We start from the raw sequence: 17,392 nt of genomic DNA on the forward strand, positions 1-17,392 counted from the left end.
TTTACATGGGAGGAAACTCCTCATGTGATGCGACATTTAGCAATTTGCAAGTGTGCAGCACATCAGAAGAATGACTATGAAATTACAAAGGGAAACAATTTTACTGACAAAGGATGAACAAAAAGCAGCTCCCACAGCTGAGCAAAAGAAATGGCTGAAATGCGGAGCGAAACTAAAAGATGACTTGATGATTTGTGAAGGAAAACCAATACTTCCAAAATCTCTACACAAAACAGCAGCCTTAGTGACACATGGAGTTACTCTCCATGCGTCAACAGGAGGGATAGGAGATATAATCTCCAAAACACACTCTAAATTTCGAACACACTCTAAATTTCGAAACTTCAGAAAAATGCTTATGTAACCATTTTATTCCAACATATAGCATCCCCACTCTGATAAGATCAGATAATGGGACACACTTTGTCAATGAGGTAATCAGCAAAGTCTCTGAAGCACTAGGATTCAGCATCAAATATCACTGTGCTTATCATCCTCAAAGTGCCGGCCTAGTAGAAAGGACAAACGGCACAATAAAACAGAGGCTTAGAAAATGCATGGAAGAAACAGGAAGGCCATGGCCTGAGTGTATAGGCCTAGTAAAAATGTGGATGAGATTAACCCAATGCTTGCAGAAACTGACACCATTTGAAATTGTACATGGTAGACCTTTTCCTCTGCCCATCACCAGTGAACCAATAGACAAATCAGTTAGAGAAACAACCCTAGCAGAATGGATGACAAAACTGCTAGAGAACAAAGAAATAGTTCTGAGCAACCAACTGCCGAATGATTCTTCTCCAGTCTCTTCCAGGTTGAAACCAGGCGACTGGATCCTGATCAAGGTTCTCCAGAGGAAAAACTGGAGCTCACCGAGGTGGGAGGGCCCTTTTCAGGTCCTGCTAACGACGCCAACAGCGTGCAAGACCGCTGAAAGACCTTCGTGGATCCACCAGAGCCACACCAAAAAAAGTACAAGGGGACACAAGCCCAGACGCCAGTTCACCTGTCATCTAGTGATCTGTAAGTGGAGGAGAGGGCAGATTGGGTATACCCGCCCTCTTGACTTCTCGCTTTCAGTCAACACACTAGGTGATCTGGTGAACTTGGTCGACCTGAAGAAACCCCATTGTAGCCCGAGCACCGACCTAGCCCCACCTGCCCGGTAGAGTAAAGGAAGATCAGTCCAACCTGCAAAACCAGAAGAGCAACCCATCACTCAAGTAACTACTCAGACACTCACAAACAATGCCTGACATAGACGTGCAAAATGAACATTCAGACATTTCAGATGGAGAGGACCCAGTCCCCAACAGGACTCGACGACGATGCTGGTCAGAGGAATGCCAACTAATGCATAATTATGTACCTCATAACAAAATTGAAATGGCATTCTTTGTAAACCTACTACAAACTCTAGAAACAGTAATGAATACAAGTCTGCGTGCATGTGCTCCAAAAGAACCAATAAAGAACTTAACAACACTTCCGGTCACACCGCCCGAACTAGCCCATAACATGACCATGGTCTGCCTATGGAGACTTAGAGTCCCAGAAAAGCAGGGTGTATCTTTTGTTTATCCAAATAAGACACTGCAACCGGAATCTTCCTGGCACAAGCTTATAGCCCGATAGCAACTGAGGAAGAAGAAGACTGTGTTTAAAAATTTCCTGTACTTAACATGACTAGCAATTGAAAATGTGCAAACAAGTGATTGTCTACTGAAGCCTATGAAGTATGAGTGAAATATATTAACAACAGGAGGGAATGTTATGAGATTCTATGTTTTTTATGTGTTTTATTCTTTGTTTTATTATCTTTTAATATTCAAGCATATTGTAAAGTGTTTATATATTTCACAGAATTTGCTGTACTTCTCCATGTCACAAGATTCGATGTATTGCTCCATTGTCATGCAACCCGACAGTGAACTCTGCAATACATATAGTTTAAGCAGGAAACAGATGCGGGTCACCCAGACTACAATAGAAAACGGATGAGGCACCTAAACCACAACAGGAAAACAGATGCGCGACTCCCTAACCACAAAAGATTAAGTCAGCGCCACGTCTTTTAGAAAGAAGCAGACACACACACACATATACAACTGTTGGTTTAAAGGAATTTGTAAAAGAGGAAATGTGACGTATTTGCATACGCGATGTAACCTATAAATAAAGAACTGTGCCTGCACTCAGGGTGTGGGTCTCGCCAGAGTCCTCACCCGTGCGTGAGTCTCGTCAGAGTTCTCACCCGTGCACGTTAATGTTATTACATTCTAACTGTTTGAGTGTCTTTATTCAGCCTGAAGAATGTCTTATTAAGAATACACTCTTGACAAGTATGCTTGTCGATATCAGAATATCCCTTTTCTTTGCCTTGAGAAACTCTTGTCTCGTGGGTTGCTTTTGCAGAATTATGTATTTCCGCTGTGAAGCATTGTCCAATCAGATCTGCAGCTTTTAGCTGAATCTGAGCACAGTATAGCTCTGTAAACTTCAGAATTCATTCTACCACTTATATAAGTAGTCACATCATCAATAAACACTAATGACTGGTTCCACTGCCCGTGCCATAACACTGGCCCCACATGGTTGAGAAATGATGACAGGTGCCCCTTTCCTTCTGCATACATTTCTCGCCCCATCATTCAGGTACAAGTTAATCTTATTTTCACCTTTGTGGACCTGTACATACATAATAACAACTTATTTTTAATGTCAGCTTAAAAGACTCAGTATTGACAACCTTGGTTACTATGGAGTGCAATACTATATGATTTGCTGGCAGGACCAAGTTAACTGTGTGTCTGGTTGTTAGTGAATTAGCTTGAATAACTACTGAGGGTAAACAAACCTGGTAAAACGATCCAGTGGCCTGTATTATGAATAAAGTTCAACAAAACCCTGAGTATCTTTTCTTTTCTGACATTGTTTGCTCTAACAAGGGTTAATATTTTAAACAGTCAAAGATTGGCATGCAAATGTTTTAACTGATAAATTATTTGATTACTCTGTGAATAAGTTATTTGACTTTTTTCATTTTATAATTGTATGTGTAATGTGTTGTTTTTGTCCAGGTTACCCTTGTAACTGGTTAAATGAAGTTATTAGAAATAAGGCTACGCAGAGTGTGTTCAAATGAAAAGGCATAGGGAGCATATGACTAGTCACGAATAAGGATAGGTCTATTACATGTTTGATCTCTTCATACTTTTCTAAATTAATTTTAGATTTATTTAGAAAATCAGCACCTTTTTAATAGAGGCAGAAAGCAACACATCTGCTGCAGCTGAAGCAATTGTGTGTGTGTGTGTGTGTGTGTGTGTGTGTGTGTGTGTGTGTGTGTGTGTGTGTGTGTGTGTGTGTGTGTGTGTGTGTGTGTGTGTGTGTGTGTGTGTGTGTGTGTGTTTGAGATGAAAAATGCACTAAATGCTACGTGTGAATGCTTGGTCAGTAGAACTGGAAAGGCCCCTGCCAGGAAGGAAATCCTGCAACAGCGTCAACTGTTTTAGAAAAGTCAGCATTTTTTGACTTAGTAGTTCAAAAATACACTGCAACAACACAAAATGAGGATTATACCTCACCTCCAAGTGAGTATTAAACCTCATTCATTAAAATAATTCAGCTAACAACTATTGCATATTCCATTAAATTAATTTGCAAAAACCAGCCCTACAGGTGGTTTTTGCCAGGCCTGCAGCACTTGTTCGCTTTGCTCGCATATAAAAACACAGACATGTTAATTTATCATGTAGTTGTTTTTATCTTGATTTTATTACTGTATATACTGAGATGACATAAACAGCAAAAACGTATGTTCTTCTGCTCTTATTCATTGTCTGATGAATGGTTATTTAAAAATATTCAAATACAAAACATTCTAGTGATTCTTAAATTGCCACTGCAGTAAAAGTTGTTTATCAAAATATATTTACAAAGAAAAATGTATATATACAACATAAACACAATTTCAACAGTGGAACACGAGGAATGCAGGACGAATTCAGAGATTATAATATGAATAAGGCTGGCATAAAGGCAAGAAGAGGTCAAATTTTAACAATGTAGGAAACGGGATTAGCTGATATAGTCGGGAAACCTCTTTTTAAATTTAAGGTAAGACTTAGGTAAACAACAGAGGGGAGGGGCTGAAACAGAACAGGCAAAATAAACAGGAACCATGAGGGAACTATGCGTTTTTGTTTCTAATTGAGATGTGAGGCCCAAGTTTAACTCTGACGACTTGAAAGCTTAAGAGTGTCACGGTGTGTGCTGTGTGGCAGGCAGGAAGGAGGACCCAAGTGCAGGACTCACAGACGGAAGGTTGACTTAAGGTGCAGCTTTATTCGCTGGGAAAAACAACTCATCAAAGAACCAAACTTCACAAAACAAAACGAAACCTCAAACATGAAACCTAAACTAAACTGACACTGGAAACTAGACACTAGGAAACACAGGCTTGAAACATGATGGGAGAAAACAGCACAAAGAGAGTGTACGATGTGACAACAAGCAGGGGACTAAAATACACAGCTGAGTAATCAGGAAACGGGAGACAGAAGGGAAACACAGCTGGGACTAATTGGGCAAGATGAGACAAGGGAAGCAAAACTGAATACATTGATAACAGACACGGACATTCAAAGTAAAACGGAAACACACGACTGAACTTACAGACACAGAATCAGAGACACGAGCTGACACGATACAGAGGGAAGACTGAGATGACTAGACAGGAGACGGGGGACCCGGACAGGCACAGAAAAAAGGACAGAGACTGAACAGGGAATGTCAAAATAAAACAAGGAGCACACGACAGGCACGGAGACACAGGACAGAGGAAGCACGGGAGCCTAAACCTAAGAAGTAGAAATTCTCCAGAAACACAACAAGAATTAAACTGAAACAAATATTAACAATAATACTGAGTCACCAGACTCAGGACCATGGCAAAGTGTCCTTTTGCTCTGTGTTTTCATAAAAGCAGAATAAGTCATTCAAATGTGATTTGTCAAACTCACATTTGATGAGTGAAACAAGGTAGCAGTATAGAGTGGTATAGTAGCTGAGGAGGAAGATCCCTCAAATTTTGTCAAATCACACATATTATCGCTACACTTTGGATGCATTTCTTTTTCAGCAGTAGCTTGTTTATTAAAATCCTAAAATTATTATTGTGCAGTTATTCAAAACTTCAAAACAAACTCTGGTTTGGACTGTAAACTGAATGTCTGAGTGAAACGTTTTCCCAAATGATGCTTTCCTATGTTTCATCACCACTTCTCTCTTGAACATTCTCCTTTGGTATTAAGCCACAGCACTGCAGGCACTACAGCTCCAGCCATCTGGTCAGCCTGTCTGCTCCTCTTCTCTGCTGTCACTCACTCCTGCCCCCTCAAGTGTCACTCAGCAGCCTGGTGGGCGCTGTGGTTGTGAAGCAGCAAGAGAACATTAGCATCATAAACTCTAATTACTGAGGTTAATAGTTGACAGTTGCAGCACAAATACTTCAAGGGTCCTCAATTAAACCTTTACTCAGTAAGGCAGCCTTCCTGACTGTAACGCTGCACCAGGAAACTGCTGGGAATGCCAGAGAAGCTAGAGAGACTCAAGAATGAACTTTTCAGAAAGCCTGAAAACCACACACAGCGCATTCATGTTCAAACAACGCAGCCTGATTTTAAAATGCATTTGAAGTCTCTGTATCTTAACAGACCCCTAACATCTAATTTGAAATTAATATTTAACAAAGCTATTGTAAAACTTTGTGCTTTGAAAATGGTATTATTCTTTAGCTTTGTCTGTTTATCTGGGTGGACGATAACTATTCGTATAGCTATGTTGTATTTCAGCTTTGGACACAAGACCAAAATCATATTTGGGTCAATAACATTCTGGGTACTTATTTGATCTACATTTCTGCCAAGCTATTTTCACTAAGAAACACATCTCGCCTATTTGAAAAAAAGCTTTTTCTATATTTGGAATTTGTACTAACTACTGCTAAAATCTTTCAATCTTGATTCCATCTACACTTAAATGGGATAGCAATGTGAAAATTGCTATCCCAATTAATTAACTTGGGTTAATTAAACACCAAGTGGACTGGTGGACCCACCCCCCCAAAAAACAGCTAAGAGTCTAAAAACACAGTTAACCTTAAAATCATTGCTCCCTAATATATCCAACTCACTCGCACGTGCCATGATTAAGAGATAGTAAGTACTACTTATTCATCCACTGTAAAGATGCCTGCTTTTTTTTAATATTTATTTTTTTCTTTTTGCCTTTTCTTGAATATAATGGAATAAAACATCAAATCAATACATCACTTGCATAATGTTCCTCAGAGAACTGAGTGGGGGAAAAAGGCAGTTTCCGGAAATTATGTTTTGGTTGATTAAAATAAAATAATATAAAAAAATTGTTTACATCACCCAGAAAGAGAAATATGCAGCTAGCTAACATCACAGCTTAGCTCCTAGAATTTTGAAATTGATACCATAAGTGTAGCTGCTAAAAATGTTGAAGAAGTCCGTGGTCAAAGTTTCAGAAAATCCTGTAAATGTGATAACTTGAGAACAAGGTTACTTTAGTTTTTGAAATTCAAACCACTGGTGCGTCTACTGGGAGGCTGAAGGATAGCACTGGCTGCCGCCAACTTTTTTAATATGGCATAATGTTGATTTCAGAGAAGATAAGGAGGCACAAGTTTATGAAAAACCCCCAGACTGCAGATCCTTGATTCCTCTGTTAAAAATACTGGCAACAACCAGTGCTACATGTCCATGTTCTCAAGGTATCACATTCATTATTCATTATGCATTATTCAGTTACATTTTTTCTGTTATTTTACATTAGGCATGATAATCTACAGTCTAATTTTGAAAACTTATTTCCTATATTTAAGAAGGAAATTCTGCACAACATGAGCAGGAACGCTTCCTTCTTTTATTAGAAAATTAGGGTTAGGTTGGATGTAAGAAGCAGTGGAAGAGCTGAAATTTAGTTATAAACAACAAGAAATAAAGATAAACATCTAATAACTCACTTAATCAAAAAGTCCAGTTAATTCCCTACTGTAACATATCAGTTTATTCAATTCAGTTATTAAAATTTATTTCAGAAAATTGATTAATTCCAGATGTACAGAAAAAAATTGTTGTAATACTTTCAACCCTAACAGAGGATTGAAGTTCTAATTAATTATGAAAAATTAAGGAGGCCAACAATTTTGTTTTAATGTGTCATTGGCAGATGTTTCAGGACACACAGCAACACAAATACTGAGAGGAACCCTTAAATGTGACCATTATCTCTTAATAAAGCACCTACTCAGTGCTCTCTATTGAGTCTTCATGTCAATGAAAAATAACACAACAAATTCACCAGTCACACTGTTTTTAAGTCTTCCAGGCAAATTCCACACCATCTTTCTCTTTTACCTACAGTACAGTAACATGCATTGAATACTTGTAAACAAAATCTGTATGTGCAGTCATGTGTATCTTTTCTGAAACACTAGCAGCCATCTGTACTGTACAGGATAGGCACTCATGCATGGGAATCCTCACAAAATGCACAAGTATATTTTACACAGTCATCAGATTCATCGGTTTCCTTTATCTGCTGATTTTTCAGGTCTCAATTTTTCCTCCTGATTTCATCTCGGCACCATCTTCCTCTGTCTGTCCTATCTCTCAGTGCGTTCACATCCTCGCCCACCTTTCTCTATCTACACTACCGTTTCACTTTCATGAGTAACATATATAGAAAATAAGACAGAGTTAGTGTATTCGTGTATTTCAGTGTGTGCACCCATCTTCGTACAGTTCTGTATGTGTGTCCAGTTTCTACTTCCCCCATCTGTCCCTTCTGCCTTGACGACCAAACACTCTTCTAATGTGCTGTCCAATAAGCCGGTGATTATCATATCGGTGCAATATTAGCTTCTATCACTGCCTGGCTGAGGATCAGTAATTGCTGTCCGTGCAGAGGAAATGGGAAAGGAAATTACATCTGCCTATACAAAGAGATCGTTTCCTTGTTAGTCCTAAGAGACTACGATGACCCTCTGTATATGTGTTCATGCACTTGTTTGAACTTGAAAATGTGTGTGTTTGTATATGGGCTGTGTAAGCCAAAGTGTTTTTATGTATAATACAAGTTCTCAGTATGCAGTACATGGCATCAGTATCAAAGCTGTGTAAGACAGAAGATTAGGAGAAGGGTATCATTGATGTATAGGTGTCTCCTGCCATCTGAGAGTGAGGTCTTTAAAGGTCAATAAACACTAAAACAAATGCTAAAAAAAGACATCCATATCAGGTGGGGATGTTTAGGTGGATTTATGCATGTGTACTTCATAAAGAAAGGAACTCGGATTGTGAAAAACAACTAGGGAGCGTCCATACTCTTATTATATTGTATGTTGCACACTTGAGTCATTTATTTGAAAGTGATGTTAAACTCAAACATGAGCTAAAATTGACTTCACTGTGTCCATATCTTCCCTCATGGAGGGTAAGCTTAAGGATTTGAGCAACTTTAACTCGGGCGAAGTTGCGATGGCTAGATGACCGGGGGGTAAGGGGTGTTCCCGGTTGGAACAGCAGTCTAGCTCCAGGGTTCCTTTGCAGATACTTTAACTTTAAACAAAAAATAAATAAACCTTTGATTTGTAGCACCAAAATGTCTCATGATTCTGCATAACCAGAAATGCATTTTCATAGCACAGCAAATGTTGTTTATTATTAACAAATACCATAAAAAATTGTCAGACCCATGTAGATAGAGATGTGCTTGTGTATTTTGGCAGAGAGGTGGATACATTGATAGGATTAAATTAAAGCCCAGTTTGGCTACCATGTTATTATCACTATAAAACTATGTGGGTGTTATATTAACACTGATCATGCTTGAATAGGATGAAGCAGAGAAGTGACTTTCTGCTCCATTGTAAAATCATTCCAGCAGCATCAACTTCTCTCTACCAAAGTGGATGAACAACATAAAAATGTATGTATATATCTGTTAAAGTACCCACATGTTATTATTCTCTGTATTTTCCTCTCACATTTACTTTGAAAGTGACTTTTTTCCCTTCAAACCCCATAAACTCTAATTTAAGATGTTCACACATTAAATCACACTAAAAGCAGGTTGAGCTACAGTAAAGCACTTTGTTGTCTTTTATCCATATAGATGTCATCATTAACTTCTTGTGCTCCGTATGCTTGACAATGATACCCAGAATAGTGATAATTATATCTAATATTAATTCATTTGACTATGTTACAACAGAAAGTTTTTCAGTTATCCTCAGATGCATCTTTTTTTCCTCTCCTCTTTTCAACCCACTTCTTTTGCATTCTCTGTTTTTCTTTAGTTTTTTTACTCCCACCTACTGCCTCTTCTCAAAGATGGCACGACAAACTGTTTTAATACCAGTGTGTTTAGTCTTGAAGTTTCTTCCTCCGCTGGATTCCAGAACAGATGTCAAACTAAGTGTAAAGTGATTATTGTATTTAAAAAGTCAAAACAGTCAAAAGCATGCGCTGAAAGTCTTATGATAGACCCGCACTGTAGCATCACCCTAAAGCAAGGGTTTCTAACCTTTATCACCATACAGGCAGCATAATAGTTGTCATATTTCAGGTGATAATATAAGAAAGAGGGGGAACAGCATTACAGATCTGCTAGTAATCTACTACTACTGTCATGTTAAGATATATAAAGCCCAGTAGAAGCAAAATTCTTCCTTAAACAGTGCACAGCCCACATGAAAATCAATACTAACTCACCAACAATGCAAGCCCTCGGCCCTGATTCCTGTTTTCCTATCGAGGAGGTGGTCATGGCACGGTACTATGTTTGTGAGTGACAAGTGCAGTGTGCTTTTAACATCCACTTTGCTGCGAAGGCTTGTTTTGGTCGCTGTCAAAGCAAAAAAGAACTGTGTGTCCAAGTATGTGGATGGACAATGCGGTTAGTGGATTTGTGGTATTTCATTTTAAGTTTAATCCAGAAGGATTGGATAGCTTGAGCATCTGTGGTCCTCTATCATTTTTTTTTTAACTCCAGTAGGTATTGTTTCAACATGTATGAGAGATGATTCAGTTGATAGTTTAGGGAAAACAAGGATCACACATCCACTCCTTTCTAATTCTCATGTCGTCTGCATGGAGAAAACATGTTTTAAACACAGCTGATAATGAGTACAAGTCAGGTGCTTGAATGCCTCGTATTCCATCTACTTTGTGTGTGTCTGAAACAGTCTTTTTGTGCATAAATTGAACTTTGCTTAAAAGCAACAGTTTTACTGGCCACAAATACTATTGATATGTTACCTTAAAGTGCAAATATGTCACAAAAATTCAACAGTTTTGCTACACAGCCACAGTTTTTGAAGCGGTTGGTCAGTGGGGCACGTTTCTCAGAGAAAAACACTGATAGCGGCTGACAGAGCTCAAATACACCCGTCCAGCTGAATGGCACACCACTTGGAGTCTTTCAAACACCTGGCTCATTTCTTTTCTTAATTGTGTTATGATAGAGAGGAGTGCACCCAAAATGTTCTAAACAAATGTTCTTTTGTCCCTGGAAGAACCAGCTGCTCTCCAAAGAAGCCTCTGCAAGCTCCACTTCCACCTTTGGAGCTTGCAAGCATTAGCACTTTTCTCTGACTGTCTTGTTCAGATTTTTCTCTAAATAATCTACTGGCTTGTCCTTTAGAGTAGTATGTTTATTCTCTAGGTGCCAAAGTAATTTTGAAGCATAGCAGTACCCTCCCCCAAAGCACCAAAACCATATTTTATGTAGCTGTTGATGTAATTTCAGTTGAATTCTTCTTCTAGTTCTTAATTTCTTCTTCTTTGTCTCTGTATGAACTTTTTTTCCAACAGCCCTGGTTTAAATTTTTTTTTTAAGAAAAGCTTCTTTAAAATTTATATTTAATTAAATCAGTTTATTAAACGTTTTCGTTATAAATTCCCTTGGGATATGTAATTTAGTTTGATATTTCCAGAAAAATAAATAACACAATACACTGCAGTAGACCTGCATTTATCTCCCCCCTTGTTTCCTATGGGTTTTCACAGTCCCAGGTTGGGACCCCTGCCCTTAGACATGGAGTTATGGTGACACTGATTTAATATTGATTTGAAAAAAACGGTCAGTCACACATAGAATGACATTACATAGAATCAGAAACATAATGGAGAGTCTCTCCTTTATAAAGGAGAGACTCTCCATTTAAAGTATCCTGAATATAAAGAATCTTGAAAACAGTGAAAAATAACTGCCTACTGACATTACCAAGACTTGACCTTATGAGGACGTGACTTTCCTTGAAGGCCTTTAATAAAGTATGGCATTATATTTAATCATAAACTATTAAAGTACAATAAAATATGACATGATTTAAACTCAAAATGATCAAAATACATAGATTTCAACCCAGATGTAAACATGTACAAATTATTCACAATAACAAAAGCTCCTATATGTTTTCGAAATGGCTCTTGGTGTTGTTACAGATTTGCAATTTTAAAGTTAGGTAAAAAAAAAATGTATTCAGGAAGAAAAGCAGCCATTAAAACAATAGCTTTTAAACCTTGGAAATAAATTCATGCAAAACTTAATATAGTCCACATGCTGTCCACATGACCTTCGTTCCACTTTCTGTCTTCTCTTTCTCCAACATTTCAGTGAAGACACCCAGCGGAACAGTTCAGACTGTATGACCTGAGGAACCACAGGGTAGAGAAGGTGGTGAGAAGAGCTGAGAACCAAGTGAAGAGATACTGAGCCACACTAATCCTGCTGGCAGCTAAACATATAGTGTATCCACCACTCTGTCTGTTCCTGGCTCTCTTTCGTCTATTGCCTCAGCTTCCACTCACCTGCTGTTTGCACCGCAGCCAATTTTTGGGTCACTGCAGATATCACATTGTGTCACAACACCAAAACGTTCACATCAAATTGTTCTCTCTTCCTAGAAAGACATAGGTACAGTTTTATTCGTATCCACACTCACGGATGAACATTCACACACACACACACAATGATCTGGGTCCTACTTATATAGCTTTTTACCTTTCTCTGTTTCTGATTTTTGCTGACGACAGACAGTCTGAACCTGTGTATCATCTGGAGTTGAGTGTGAATGGTAAAGGACAGAGGGTCGGCGAATGTGCAGAACAGTGCTTGGCAAAAAAAGCACCTCTGGGAGGTTCATGTGAACATTCATGTGAGCCATCATTCTCATGAATGAAGTACAGCTTTGAAAAAATAAATCTAAAACCTTTGCACCCCAGAAACGTAATGCCTATTGTGATTAAAATATGCTGATTTGTTTTTTAATCTTAAAAGTTAAGCACTTTCTTATTTACTATTCAGTAAATGCAAAAGGAACTGTCACGGATGACAGGTAATTAAAGTTACACAGCTAATTAACCTGAAGAATCCAAATTCTTAGATTATCATAAAGCAACAATAAAAGAAAACATGAAATATTTATTAAATTGTTTGCCTATTTTATGATTCTGTTCACTCAAAATAGTCACAGGAACAGAGGACAAGTGAAATGGTGGAAAGATAAGTGGAACAAGGACTGTAAACTATGCAAAAAGCAATAAAAAGAAAATGTAGAAAGTGAGCTGCACTCAAACAGAATAAACTGCATTATGAAATAAATTTAATTCACAGCACTCAAATTGATTTTAACTTTAAAGCAACAGTAAAATAAACAAACATTTACTCATATATGCTTCATTTTGTGCAAAATACTAACACTAAAAGCCATCTAACAAAAACATCTTCCAGCAGGAATACTATCACAGGGATAAAAGACTTTAGAGCATCATAAGGAATATACTGTCTTCTTCTGGTACATGAGCAAACTTTATTGGTTCCAAAACCCTCCACTGAGCTCTATAGTATTGTGTACATGAAATGTGGAAGTCAGCAGGTAGATTATGGTCTTGGGTGCGGTTAGTTGCATTACACTATGTCAGCAGTAAACACCTATACAGCTGTGGTACACAACAAGTAGAAAAACCTGTGTTCATCAGCCAACCTCTGTACTGCTAGCTGAACTAAACTTTGTCACACTGCTTAAATTTTAATCGTATTTTAAAGTCACAAAGTATTTTGTTAATATAAAGCAGAGTTGGCAGGAGCAGGACCGAATTACTACATAGGCTAACTAGAAGGTCAACCAGGTTGTCAGTATCTGGTGGCAGCCAAAGGAGGAAGAGGAAAAACATTTTTTTGTCATTGCTTCTGATCTGCTACTAATGAGCCCCATACATTTCGAAAAAAAAAAAAAAAAAACTGCTCACAGTGCAGTAAATGACTGATACAATGAAGAGACTATAGAAGAGAGTCTCATTGTTTCTCACCCTGTGCCAACTGAAACTCAAATATATTTAATCAGCTTATAGATGCTGTTTGCAAACATTAGTATGATATGAATTACACTGTGATACTTTGTAATATGGAATATATTGTTTGTGCACAGGTGTGTCTGTAACCTAGGACTTGGCTTTTAATGAGGGAAAATAATATATATAATCTTTCAGCTTTCTGCTTAAATTTGAAGGCAGATTAGTGTAAATATTTTGTCTGCAATAATATTTGCTTTATTCATAGATAACATACTGCATGTATAAATGCAGCATGGATATGAAGATGGGACACAAAGGGAACATAATAGACAAGAGAAAATAAAAGCAGAAATTAACGACAAACTCTCAATCAAAAAGACTGAACTTAATGCTAAATAGTAGAAAACTAAATCATTACAACACCAAGAATCACAAAAATATAATAAACTCAAAAAGCTGGGTCAAATGACCTAGAACCATGACAGCGTGACCTCCTTTATTCTTCAACACAGTCTTTCTTGTAATTTCATGTAACGAAATGTACTATGTGCTAACTTGTCATTGTCATTAAATAGTCTTCAGGAATAGTTTTTCAGGCTTCCTGAATGATATTCAAATCTTTATTTCGCATGTTGACTGTCTTTTGTTCTGTTAAGACGATCTCACGGTGACAATCTGGGATCTGGGGAGGCCAGTCCATGACTGATAGTCTTCTATCCAGGTATATTTTTACTTAATTGGCAGTATGTTTGGAGCCATAGTCACAATGAAAAATGAAGCTCAAACTCTCTCCAGATGTTTTTGCATAGTGGATCAAAATCTGACTGCCCTTTTCTGTAATAATAATTCCAACAGTTTTGACAAGAACCCAAACACCACTAAACACCAAACCATGACAGAACCTTTTCTGTTTTACAGATAGCTGTACTCACTTTGTCACTGCTCTCCTGACCTTTTCTGTACATACTGACGACTATTGGAACCAAAACATTTCACATTCGGAATCATCACTCCACACGATCTGTTGTCAGTTTTCAGTCCAGGTCTTGTGTAATTTGACATATCTCAGCCTTTTCTCCCCCTTTGCCTTTCTTAATAATGGCTTCTTGACAGCCATCTTTCTACTGAGACCATCTGATTCTTACTCGCGCTCACTTAGCCCCTTAAATCCTAGTGTATCAAATTGGATACATGAGTTTTTGAGACTTACACATCATCAATATGATTTTTTTTCAGCCAAATAAACCCCAAATTAAATACATTTGTAAGCAATAAATAAAGAACATTAGAATCTTCTGGCAATTATTTCATTGTTCAGGCTTTAACAGGTTAAAAAATGATAAGAAAGTCTTGGTCCTATACTGTATTTTATGTTTTAAAATAAAGTATAAGCTAAAGTAACACAGGCAACCAGTAATTCAGACATGTTTAGTGTATTATTGTTGGATGTAGGCTTAATGCATTGTAGGTAAACAGTTTTCTTCTCTCAAATAAACCATGGCACTTTTCCTTCTGGACATATAAGGGGTAATTTATTTAAATGACTAAAAATAACTATTTGCTGAAAAAACCTGTGATATTAGACTATATATCCATTTACCTGTGTGGGTGGGCACCAAAATGGCTGGAGCTAGCCCCGGGCCCTTAGCAAGTCGAGATGAAAGGCTTTTTTTGGGGTACGCTAATCTGTGGCGCTACATTTCATTCCAGTGCAGCCTCATGTATTGAACCCCTGAAAGCATCATCAGAAATATTCTGTTCATTTTTGTCTTGCACTTTTTCAATCACTATTTCACAGAGAAAGAGACTCCCTATTGCCCAAATCAAACAAATTTACAAACTTAAGGATAATCACACAGTGTATGTTGTGTTTACTGGTCTGTAAGGGACCAGTGACAAGTCTGTCTCGGTGCCAAAATGTATTTCTTTTTTTAATTCTCTCACCACACTCCACACTCGTATGTGAAAATGTCAGTGGGTTACAGACTTCATCCTACTCAGTTTACAAAGGAACAGGGCAAAAGGGTCCAGTGTTATCCATCTCTTACTTCATTCACTTGGATCCTCTTTCCCTTGAGTGATTGAATGCACACACTTTTTCTTTGTCTTTGGCAAAGAAAAAGTGCTTTAGAAGAGTTTATACAATAATTAAATATTTAACAATAGCTTTATTGCAGCTTTATTACAGCATGTCTATCACCACCTGAACTTTTGACCTTACTTATCTTTATATTTGCAGCTTGTAGTGTTAGTACTTATCTGTATTTGTTGTCAGCCTTTGTCTTTTTCTGTATCCTAAAAGAAATGTAAGAAATATTTTCATGCCAGTGATTGGGGTTTTTTTCCACTATTGCTAAAGTAGTGTTTTCTTCTTGTCACCTTCTCTTTTTTGTATTTTTTTTCTCAGCTTCATCCTCAATACAGACAGACATTCCCTAGCATCCCTTACTTTTGCCCTACAAACACCACTCACTGTCACACCCTCAGAGAGCTTCATCGAATCACTGTTGACTGATCCTGGGGATAATCGAAGGTCCCGGCGGCCTTTTTGTCCTGTTGGTTAATGGTGACCCAGCTACCCTCCTCTCTAAGTCTACTATCACCCGACCCCTGTTCTATCTCTCCATTTCACCCCTCCTTCTCGCTCATGCTCTAGGATGATTCAGTGGCATTGATTCCTTCCACCTTTCGACCTCCTCGGAGAAGAAGATTTACTGATGCAACTGTCCCACTTTGAACATAAGCTGGAGTCAGAATAAGGCTTGAGGTATGTATATAAAAAAAAATCAGTTTGTTTCTGCTTTGGACCAATTATAGGATGTGTGAAAAACATGGTTACGAAAATGGTTACAACCAATTTATTTTTGTGTATGCACTAATGTGCTTTTACCCAACATTTGCAAATGAAGTGCCTGAAATTAAAAGAAAATGTAGTTCTAAGTGCATCAATAAAGCTTTGCCATTAGCTTAGGTTAACATATTGACAGTTTGCAGAAAAATGTAATGAAAGTCAGAGTTTGTAGTTCACAACAAAAACAAAATAACAACAACAACAAAATAACATTGCTTTAAGGCAAAAAAGACCACAGTGAAATATGGGGTGTGGGCGGTAGAGAAAAGTAATTTCAGATTATTATTCTCTCAGATCTGATTATTATTTAATGTATTTGTTTCTAACAGGAAATAAAATTGCATTTCACAATGAAGTTCATATATCTGGATTGGCTGAGATGAACGCAGAGCAACAAACTATTTTTTTAAACAAGCAATCATGAAAATAATAATAATTCCAATTCTTTTGAGAAGTTTATTCCCAGTGAACGGGAGGTGAAGCTTGGTAACAGAAAGACTAACAGAGATGATACTAACTTAGAACTAAAGAAATACACAAAGGCATATGAGTAGATCCAAAACATAGGGTAGAACACATTGCTAATGCAATAGATCATTTATTTCACACATTTAGTTGAGGGGGATTTACAATCTCTACGGCACATGACTTTCTACACTTTCCCTCATTTGATTGTTTGAGTCATTTGAGCCAAAGTTTACCTTCAGACTCTCACTTGGCCAGTTGATGAAGCAATAGTGGTGTGTTAGAAGAGTTTATTTAATGTTAGTTTATTCAGCGTCAAGCTTGGAAACAAACCAACAGAGGAGACTGTGAAAGACCATTTGTTCATTAATTCATAGTACATGTCGTATTCTGAATCCTATTTATGTCATTACTTGGATGCTACTTCCATGTTTTTTTTTTTCCTTCCAAGCCTTGGAACAATTGCATGAGCTGGAAGCCAAGCAATCTGTTAGTGTTCTTCAGTTATGGATGGCTCCATAATGCCATTCTCCTGCAATCGAAACAACTTTTTAATCAAGTTGATCTGTATTCCAAATCATTTTTCACTTTTGCTAAGCTGTTTTCCCTCTTACTTACTCTTCTTCTCCCTTTTCACCACACATGCAGACACACTGAACATGGCTCATCTGATTTTTTTTGGTAT

At 37.6% G+C, this 17,392-nt stretch overlaps 1 long non-coding RNA gene across 1 annotated transcript; it reads left to right on the forward strand.

The window, feature by feature from the left end:
* Positions 1–360: 360 nt before the first annotated feature.
* On the forward strand, positions 361–2,283 carry LOC120433039. The gene is made up of 2 exons (XR_005608267.1): positions 361–1,223; positions 1,292–2,283. It is a non-coding gene; the product is annotated as an uncharacterized LOC120433039 (long non-coding RNA).
* Positions 2,284–17,392: the final 15,109 nt, after the last annotated feature.

This window comes from Oreochromis aureus, linkage group 15 (genome assembly GCF_013358895.1).
Source record: "Oreochromis aureus strain Israel breed Guangdong linkage group 15, ZZ_aureus, whole genome shotgun sequence".
NCBI lineage: Eukaryota > Metazoa > Chordata > Actinopteri > Cichliformes > Cichlidae > Oreochromis > Oreochromis aureus.